We start from the raw sequence: 10,976 nt of genomic DNA, 5'->3' as shown, positions 1-10,976 counted from the left end.
AGTGAGTGTATAATATTCTATAATATTATGAATGTTTTTGTATTTGATATAAGCATAAAAACAAAAATAAATTTGGGGAAATGTGCTAAAAATTAGCATAAAATCCTTTAAGGGATTTTTTGCTATAACATTAGCAAAATACAGTTGTGTGAATTGTAGCAATGATCTGGGAAAAGATTATTGTTTTTGCCTTTGAATTGAGCAAAGACAATTGTCCAGGAATCAGTCTTAAAATTATCAATGAATCTATTGTTTAGTATAAGAAACACTGATCATAGTCAATATTCTGTCAAACAATTTTTCAGCTTTTATCCTGTCCTTTTGTATCAGACAGGCTACTGTTTTAAATTAAGAGTTTAATATCTTAACTGGCAAAACTGGGAAGGTTTAGCCACAAACAGCATTTTTTTATAAAACTGTTGTAGAATAAGTTTGTACTTAATATACACACTTGCCATAGCTGAATTATAATTAATATACTGTATTTGTTGATTATTGCATACTTTACCTTTTGATTTATATTTTACCTGCTTGAGTATCTGTTAGGCAGCTTGCTTAAGCTTTCTATTGAAAACTGTTTTTTTTTGTAAGAATTTTATCTATTGGCTCAAGGTCCCTCATAAGACTATTATAACTAGAGCTTTAACCATTGGACATCCAACCAAAAGTTTGCAAGCTATCCTCCTCTTAAGTTTTAAGTCTGCCTTACAGATAGGAAAATGGAAAAAGGAAGCATTTTAACTAATAATGCTGGCCTCATTAGACACCAACATGTAGAAGAATGAAAATAGATCCATATTCATCTCCATGTACAAAACTTAAGTTTAAATGAGCCAAAGGCCTCAGCATATAAAAATTATGTTGAACCTCACAGAGAAAAAATTTTTTGAAGTACACTTTGCCACATCTCAAACACAGCCTCAGTGGCACAAACATTGTGAGAAACCATAAACTAGATCTCTTGAATTGAGAAACTTTTGTATAACAAGGCTATAGAGTGGGAAAAGATCTTTACTTACCATAAATCCCTTTCAAAAATATATGAAGAACTCAGGAAATTAGTTATTAAAAATTAATCCAATAAGAATATTTGTTACAGACCTAATCTGAAAACTCTCAGACGAACTTAAAAATGAGAGACACCTAAAAAATGTTTAAGCAGAACATCCTTTAGCCCTCAGAGAAATGCAAACCAAAACTCTGAGATTTTATTTTATCCTTGCAAAAATGACCAAGATTAAAAATTACTGCTAACAATTTATGCTTAAGAAAATGTGGGTAGGGAAAAAACTCCATTGCTGGAAGTGCAAACTGACAGTCACCTTTGGATCACACATAGTATTGAAAAACCTGGATAAACCAGACTCCCTCATCAGGAAGAGAAGGATCAAAAATCCAGGACTAGCCTGTTCAGCGACCCTGTACCAGGAACTGTCTGAAGACAAAGCCAGACCTTTACCTCGAAAAACGGGTTTTCCAGCTGCAATTATCACAGTACTGTTTTAGGAACTAGCGGATTATGACCCTGGGAGTGGTCCCAAGGCAGGCAGCTGTCCTCCTGCGACCACCACTGTATTTTTGGAATTTATGACCCTCCTGGACCACTGGGCTGTGGCCCCTTTTCAAAAATTTTCTCTTTAGGTCACTAGAGGCTGAACTCCTCCCCCCACCCCCCCCCAACTAAAGCCACGTGCACTACCTCAGCAAGGATGGCCTCCAGCGAGCCATGGGGAGACCTGAGTGAGAGTCTCCCCAGCACTGGGGGACCCCCATTATGTCTATTTTTTTAAAATTAGGCAAATATTTACCTCAAAACTTAGCAATAACCCTTTTGGGCCTAAATACAAAGTTGTTTAACCATAAGACCATGGGCTCAGACTTGCTTACAGCAGAGTTACTTATCATAGCCAGAATCTGAAAATAACCCAAATGTACCTCTTTTACACCTAGGATAAATGAGACATCATCCTTTTAAGTATCCATGAATACCACAAAATATCTTGGAATAACTTTAAGCAAGCAAGACAGAAGTTTGAGTCCCGTAATCTCTGCGTGTGAAGGCAGAAATGTTTTTTATTTTTAACCATTATCACTTGGTAGAGTATAACTCCTGCCCTTGATAAATTTAGTGAGAGGCTGGAGTCTCAGCAGTTTAGCCTGGAGCAACACCTGTCAGCAGGAAAGAACCTCAAGCTGAAACAATACGACTCCCACCCAAGAGCGGGCCGTACAAATGGAAAAACTTGTATGAGAATTTTAAATCTTGAGAGATCCCCTACTTTCTTGGGAAAGCAGAAGAAACACAGCAAAAATGACAATTTTACTGAAAGCAATCTACAGATTCAGTGTAAATGTCCATTAAAAATTATAGCAACGGGCTGGAGAGATGGCTCAGTGGTTAAGAGCACCGGCTGCTCTCCCAGAGGTCATGAGTTCAATTCCCAGCAACCACATGGTGGCTCACAACCATCTGTAATGAGATCTGGTGCCCTCTTCTAGTGTGTGGGCATACATGGAGGCAGAATGTTGTATACACAATAAATAAATAAATTAAAAAAAATTATAGCAACATTTTTCACAGAACTCACATACAGATTTTAATGTAAATGTTCATTAAAATTATAGCAAAACTTTTCACGGAACTCGAAAGAACAAACCTCAACTTTATGAGAAAGAAATGAAAACTCAGGATAGCCTAAACAATTTTAAAAATTTTCTTAATGTATTACAATCTTTGATTTTAAAACTTTTTTACAGAAACACAGTACTGAAATTAATCTACCTTAGATATAAACTTAGACACCTACAAACTAAAGATTTTTGACCAAGAAACAAGATTTTTAAAAATGGAAAAGAAGCATATTTACTGTCCTAAATGAAGCTGCAGCTTTTTGAGTCTAGATTCCTTTATAGCAAACCTGCCTGTCAGCTTTTGCTCCATATGGCAGGGGGTTAAAGACATAGGCTCTCTAGCCCTAGCAGCCAGCCTGCTTGGCAGGCATAGCTGTGTGGATTGTACCCTAACTTCTCGCACCTCGAGGGACTCCCTTTTGAGTCTGCAAGCAAACACATAAAGCAAACACATAAATCTCTCTTTTTGACTCTTACTCCTCTCTCCCTGATTGATTGTTTTTTTTTTTTTTTGAGACAGGGTTTCTCTGTGGCTTTGGAGCCTGTCCTGGAACTCGCTCTGTAGACCAGGCTGGTCTCGAACTCACAGAGATCCGCCTGCCTCTGCCTCCCGAGTGCTGGGATTAAAGGCGTGCGCAAATTCCTGTATGAATTTCTCTTCCTTTGAAAGTCCCATATCTTTTTGGACGACAGTGATCCTGCGCCTACCTCATTCTGCAGATGTGTCTGAGTTCTACAGCCACAGAATCTTCTTTTTTCTTCTTGTTGTTGTCCCGGGACCGCCCATCTTCATCCAATAGTTGGCCATGCTCCGAGTCACTGGTTCGGGCGCCACTGTAAACCGCTTTGGGTGGGTTACTCAGTCTAGGGTCTGTAACCCACCTGGCAGTTCAGCTATTCCAGGGTCCTGGAGAGGCACTATCTGGAAGATATGGGGGGAAAGAGGAAGAAGGCTAGGTAGATTTGTCGAAGCCTGCGCTTATTAGAGACAGGTTTACAGTTTATATAGGGTAAGGAATTGGAGGGGGGGGGCACAGGGGCCTGGACTCTTGTCGCATGGTTCACGTAGTTCACGTTGGTCACTAGGCCAGGAGGTTACATTCGGTCAGATCACATAGGCGGGGAACTCACAACTAGGAGTTGACACACCTAGTTCTCTAGATAGTTTGGAATGTGGGGCGGGTTCCACTAACAGATAGCTCTCCATTAACAGCCAATTTGGGTATGGGGTAGGCTCTGTCAATAGAACGATTCCTAACACAATTAGGGGTGTGGGGTTCTCTGCAGACTCCCCAGGGTGGTGGTTCCTGTAATGACTTCAGGAGGAAACAGCTCCTGACACCCTATCTTCAGACTCTAGTTTATTTGTTGTTATTTTTAAACATTATTTGGGATGTCTTTAGGAATAGTTGCATCATATCTGCAGGTAATTTTGGCTCTATCAGTTGGCTTGAGGTTTCTTGAATGTCAGAAAAATGTAAAAATGATTACAGGGTGAGGGGCTGTGTGTTCCCTCTCATATCCCCTTCAATGCCCTGTCTTTCTGTCTTATTTTGGGACAAGCAGACCTCCCTATGCACAAATATAAATATAGACAAACGTATATCGCAGGATACAAAAGTCAATCGAGAATGAACAAATGATCTACACAGGACTAGAGAGACATCTCAGAAGTTAAGAGTGCCTTTTGCTATTGCAGAGGACCTGACTTCAGTTTCCAGCACCCATATGGTGGGTGACAGATGTCTGTAACTCCAGATCCAGGGGAACTGACAGTCTCTTCTGGTCTCAGTGGGCATCTGCACTCAAACGTGTATATGGCACACACAGACATACAGGCAGACCCTCAGTAAATAGGGAAAATAAACCTAAAAGAAGTCCAAATTACAACCTAAACATGAATCTTGTAGCAGAATACAATTGGATGTTCAGGTTCATGAATTACAAACAAACTTCTTAGATACGGCAAACCCCCATTCATTAAATGAAGAACAGGAGTGTTAAGAATTCCATAAAGTGAGAAAATGTCTATTCTTCCAAATATATGATAGAAACATATTTTTCTTACCTGGGAAAATGAATGTGGGAAATTGTATATCAGATGACAGTCTTCCTGTATCCAGAATACAGAAAGCTTCTAAAGGAGACACTAAGAAAATAAACAATTCAGGAAATAAAACTTGACCAGAAGGGTGAGTAGATGCTCCACTAAGAGAAACATACAGCAGCAACATGCTTAACACTTAGGGAAGAGAGACAGGTGATTCTGATGGGACTCTCGACACCCATATAAAATACTCAGAAATAAAGACTTGTCATACAAAGACCTGGCAAGTTTGTGGAGGATGACTCTCAAATACCCACTGCTGGTGGCCATGGAAAACAGGATGATAACTTGGAAAAATCTTTTTCTGTTTCTTCATATGTTAATTGTCATCTGGCCATCACAACCCAAATATATAACCTGGAGAAAGAGGACATATTTTCTTTTAAAGACTTATTTATTTCAGTTCACAACAGCTTTATATACAAGACACTGAAATTGAAAACAACCTCAGCAACAGGCAACAGGCAAAGACTCATTTCCCAAAACCAGCACGGCAGTTTTCAACTGTTAACTCCAGTGCCAAGGGATTCAATGTCCACTCTTGGCTTCCATGAGCAACAGGCATGCATGAGCTCTTCATACCTATATGTAGGCAAGCATATATACACATGAAATAAACTAAATTATAAAACTTGCCGTGTAGCTATACATTGCTACACTATTTCATATTAAGAATGAACAATTATCATGGGCAACAAAAGAGATAAATTTAAACATATATTCAAGATGAATGAAGGCCAGATGTCTCTAAACTCTGGTTTTATCCTAATACATTCCAGCATATATAAATTTGTCTATAATATCAGATTGTTGTATTTTTCTGCAGACAGAGTTGGGCAGTGGTTGGGTATGAGAACCTAAGTAACATAAAGAAACTTTATGGATTGGTAAATAATAATGAAACTTATACCTACCTGAGTATAAGAAGATGTCTATTGTCATTATGGGGAAAAGTGGAAAAATACAAATTACGTTTTATATTTGGTGACTTGGACTTCAGAGATTGCCCCATGGTTAACAGGACTTGCTGCTCTTACAGAAGACCTGGGCTGGGTTCTCAGCACTCACTTGCTGGCCCACAATGGACTGCATATCTGTTTCTAGGGGAAACAACACCCCTTTCTGTCCAAAGCAGCACACCCTGATCCTGAAACCAGAGCAAAAGAAACATACACTGACCCTGAGACTAGAATCAATTCACTGGCCCTGAAACCAGAGCCCAACGTTTTAAAAAGGCCAGTGAAATAAACACACTTTGCCCCTGAAACCAAAGCCACAGAAACACACTCTTCCACTTACCAATTCAGCGAAACAAACTAACCAAACTCTCAGCATAAAAGGAACCAATCCCAGAGCAGGAAAACAAGCTAATCACTGAGCATGAAACCACCCTGTACCTGTTCAGTTGGGAGCTGCCTTTCCCACTCTTGCAGGGTCAGCCACCTCCTGGACTCTTCCCTCCCAGTGAATCTCTTAAATGAGGCTTGGGTGAGACCTTCTTTGCCTAAGAAGAACAGAGAAGCAATGACTTCAACTGGAGCAAGGCAGAGGTGAGGGGAGCAGAACTGGAAAAGCTTCTCCTAGCAGAGCAGAGTTGTTACTCTTCTGAGGATCTAAGGAGAGCTGTAACAACCTGGCTGGGGTAACCCTCCCCTACCAGAGCAGAGCTGTTAATTTGGGGCAAACTTTCCCTGAAGCAGGGCTGTGAGCTCCTAAGCTTAAGGTGAATTTGTGATATTCATTGATGCCATCTTAAAAGGATTCCTCTAGCCAATACTGGGACAAATGGAGCATGGAAATAGAGAACGGCAATAGAGAGGAAAACAGTTTAGGAAAATGGGTGTTGAGCCATACTGATAAAAGTCAGCACATGAGTAAAGAACTATGGAGATAAGTAAGCAGTGTACTACACACCAGGTCATCATTGAAGAGGACCAGGAGAATTATAACACATAACCTATCACAGCAGTAAGTGATTAACTAACTTTCACACATATATATCCAGGGACATATCTGCACAAGCATGAGTATATACACAACACACACTAACAATTGTCAATGTAAACACACAGCTCTCACCTCGAAGGAAGAAGAGAGTTCATTCTGGAGTCAAATATATGTGAGTAAACATGAGTGAGACAGGTTTATGTTAGTACAAATTGCATGTCACAATGTGGAAACAGTTTCATGAAGTTTTAATTATCACAGAATGAAGAAACTATAGACTCTCCTTAAGTACATGGGTGATAATATTAAGTAGACTGTTGTGGTAAAGCAGAGAAACCTCAGCTACTAGCTGCTATGTGATGACACACAGTACTTTGACTCGCAGAAACTTAGAGCTTTGTTAAGGAGACATATTCTGATATTTTAAATGTCAGGTCCAACGTCATCTGTTAGTGACAAGGTATTAGGTAAGTCCAACACAGGGGGCCCAAGGATTGGCTACTCATGGGCTCAAGAGAACACAAAGGAAATTGTAATTAGGCCCTGGGACTGCGACTTCCACCATCTCCATATCACTGCAGGTCTAAGAGTCAATCAATCAGGCTTTGCAGACCAGCCTCTGCCAAGGAATTCCTGTACAAACACACACACACACACACACACACACACACACACACACACACACACACACACACGACACACACACACGACACCTCTCATTCTCACTCTCCTAGCTCCCTGGTGTTTACTGAGAGCTCAAGGGGTACAATCACGTTACAACAGATTCGTCTCTGACCACACACAGGATGGTGAGAGCTCCTAAATTATGTGGTCTGAATGAGATTCCTGTGACGATGGCCATGGACTTGTCTCTGGGACATTTCTCTCATTTGTTTCAGACTGTCAATAATAACCTGTAAATGCCGATAAGAAAATAGCGACAAACTGCATTACACATCAAATAACGTTTTCATCATGGGATAATCCATGCTTTCAACAAAATATATCCTTTGTAAGTTTCATTGACACTTGTTTCCTGACAGTTTACAGAAGATTTAATAATTTGTTCACAGAAAAAACAATACGTATCTATTTGTTTAAAAAATAATAGCAGTTATAGATGAATCAAAAAGTACAAATATTTGTGCATTATCCCGACAGATAGATCCATAGTGCTGATAGGCCGAGAGATTTCCAAACATTGCTGAATTGGAGACAACCTGTCTTAATGAAGGACAACTATGTTCACGGCTCAAACAATTCATTATTAGTAAGATGTCTGTTGATTCAAAACTGAGCTACAGATTCGATGCACTAACAATAAAATAGCACTTACTCTTTTTAAAAATTCTCGAAAAACCAAAAAAAAAAAAATTGAGTGGAAGCCGGGCGGTGGTGGTGCACGCCTTTAATCCCAGCACTCGGGAGGCAGAGGCAGGCGGATCTCTGTGAGTTCGAGACCAGCCTGGTCTACAAGAGCTAGTTCCAGGACAGGCTCCAAAACCACAGAGAAACCCTGTCTCGAAAAATCAAAAAAATATAAATAAATAAATAAATAAATATAAAAATTGAGTGGATAATTCTAAACATTGTAGACTAAATATATAGCTTGTGTAAACCTTAGAAACAGACAAATGTTAGAGAACAGCATTGCCTGATAGGAGACCTCTGTTTGAACCTACAGTAATTGGACCAGCATGCTTTTGAATCAAAGTTGGCAAGAAAAAGTCCAAAACCAACATTCCACGCTCACATCCACACATTTACAGACCACTGCCTATATCGAGTCAACATTTTTCCTGTGTCTGATGCTGGCATCAAGCTTGTGTGTAGTGCGTGTAGTGTGTGCTGAGAAGAACTGACCATACTCCTGCTGCAGCCTCCCAGGCACTGGGATTACTGGCATATGTACCATGATTGGATAATTGGAGAACTGATGTTTCACAAATAAACAAGGCAATTTGATGCATAAAGATGGCCTTTCAGGAAGCAATACTGAGGCAAGTGTATATCCAAACCCACAAATATAAACTAGGACCTACATCGTATCATATGTGAAGACCATTCAAAATAAATTACAGATGTAAAAATATAAAAATCAGCCTATAAATGTCAAACAGAACACAAGAAGAAAATCCCTGTCACTGAGTGCCAGGCAAAGATTTCGCAGACAAGACACCGAATAAAAACCGTAATTGAAGAACTAGAGAAGGTGGGATCTTACAATTTAAAATCTCCTGCTCTTCCAAAGACATGGATGAGAATTGAGATGATAAGTCTGAGGCTAGGAGAAAAGTTAGAAATACATATATCTGATAAAACATTTCTAACATTTCTATGAAACATACGGAAAACCTCAAATGTCAGCGAGCAATCTCACGCACAGAGTGGGAAGTCGGGATCACAGAGTGCTCATTTGGCCTCATTTCCCTCCTGCTCACTCTACGACAACTCCCCTCCTGGACAATGGCTCCAGCACAGCCCTGTACAGAACAGCACAGGAGGAGGCAGAATGGTCCCAAGTCTCTCTCCTTCCGGAGAAACACAGGCTGCAAGCACGAGGTAGGAGTGGTTCAACTTGGGTCTGGAATCCCTGCATCTGCCTCCCAACCCTCAGAAAGATTCTGGTGCTCACCTCCGGGAATCCATAAGCTCAACTCAGTCCAAACACCAGGAACTGAATGCTCCTTTCCAGGACATCGTCCGGTCGCCATTTGAAAAGAGTCGCCATAATGACCCCGGTTTCTATGAAAACCGTAATGCTGCCTCCCCCTTAGTAACCAGGAATGGCTCCGCCCAGCCCTCCCTTACTTCCTCTCAAAGGAAGAACTCTTCACCCTTGTTTTCACCCAAGAAAGCATACCCATTAGAGAAACTGTCCCCACTACGAATGCAGAGCTTTTCTTTTTTTTCCGCTCTGTGAACAAAGCATATCCCTAAAAGCCCGACCACATTGTACTCACCAGACCATGGTGGTATCTATGGAAATGTCGTCACAAAGATGAACATTGCTGTCACGGTGACAAATGAGCAATTTTATCCAATAATTAGCTATGCATATATAACCTCATCATGGGACTTTAAATTCTGGGACACCTTGTACAGAAACATCCTGAAAAAAGAAAATCAAAGGTTAAAAGTATTGTTTTGGAGATGCCGGGGCTCGAACCCGGGGCCTAATATAGGCAAAACATGTGCTCTACCTCTGAGCTACATCCCCACACCTGGTAACAGCTTCATCAAAGCCCTTGTGAAGTCAGAGGAACCGCGCCAACGTTCAGAGTCTCTGCAAGGGTCTGCATCAGGTCCTTTGAGCATACTGGATTCCAGGTTGAGTTTAGTGCTTTGATAGGATTCTTGGGACATTTGTTGCATGAGAAAACAATCTATTTTCAATCAAAGGAAAAATAATAACAATAAAAATAATAACAACAACAATTATAAGAACAAACCTTATATTCTTTGAAGCATGGTAAGCTAACAATGAATGATACTTTGAATTACTCAGTCCCATCAATTTTACTTCAACTTTACCTGCAGGTGGTTCAACATGCCAGTATCATGGGGAATTAATAATAATATGTTGCTGATATGCGGTCATGTTTGAGAGTATGAGTAGCTTCCTGAAACCCTCTCTAGCATACCTCCTTTCTCTTTTAAAACACGCCTTAGTTTCCGGGCTTGAAAGGCAGTTTTTATAATCTTGGTCAGGCTGCTCATTTTGTTTCTTAACGTTGCCAATACTGTCCATCACTCCATTTACGGCAATAACTAAATGTGCGGTAGCTATTGGTTCACAAAACCCTAAGGTGCTGTCACTTTCTGCATGTTTATGTATCTCACCGCATGCTTTGTAAGTTTCAAAAATGAGAGGTTTTCTGAAATATGTCCTCTTTTCATACATCACCTAGTATATGTCTCAATATACAAAATCATTAAATAAATATTTCATGTATGTTCAGATGAGTTAGAAAAGTGAGTATTTTTAAAAAGAAAACAATCATTTTTTTTCATTTACATACCATCCAAGTTTCTATTCCCTCTCCTCAGCCCATTCCCTCTTCTTACCCGTCCCCCCAACCTTCATCTACTCCTCAGAGAAGCCAAGGCACATTGCCCAGAGGAATTAATACCTGGGGCTTTAATTTAATTCATTGGTCCATGTGTCTGCTTTTATGCCAATACCAAACTGTTTTTATCACTACAGCGCTATGGTGAAGTTTTAATTCAGGGATGGTGATGCCTCTGGAAGTTCCTTTATTGTACAGGATTGTTTTAACTATTGTAATTT

General features: G+C 40.1%; 1 non-coding gene across 1 annotated transcript; it reads right to left on the bottom strand.

Moving 5' to 3' along the window:
* Positions 1-9,833: 9,833 nt before the first annotated feature.
* On the bottom strand, positions 9,834-9,905 carry Trnaa-ugc. The gene has a single exon. It is a non-coding gene; the product is annotated as a tRNA-Ala (tRNA).
* Between the last annotated feature and the right edge of the window lie 1,071 nt (positions 9,906-10,976).

Source organism: Microtus oregoni, unplaced genomic scaffold (assembly GCF_018167655.1).
Source record: "Microtus oregoni isolate MIOR12 unplaced genomic scaffold, Mior012 000050F_003, whole genome shotgun sequence".
In the NCBI taxonomy this organism is placed as follows: Eukaryota; Metazoa; Chordata; class Mammalia; order Rodentia; family Cricetidae; genus Microtus; species Microtus oregoni.
Note: the sequence above shows the minus strand (reverse complement) of the source record. Positions and strands in the feature narration are given on the sequence as shown.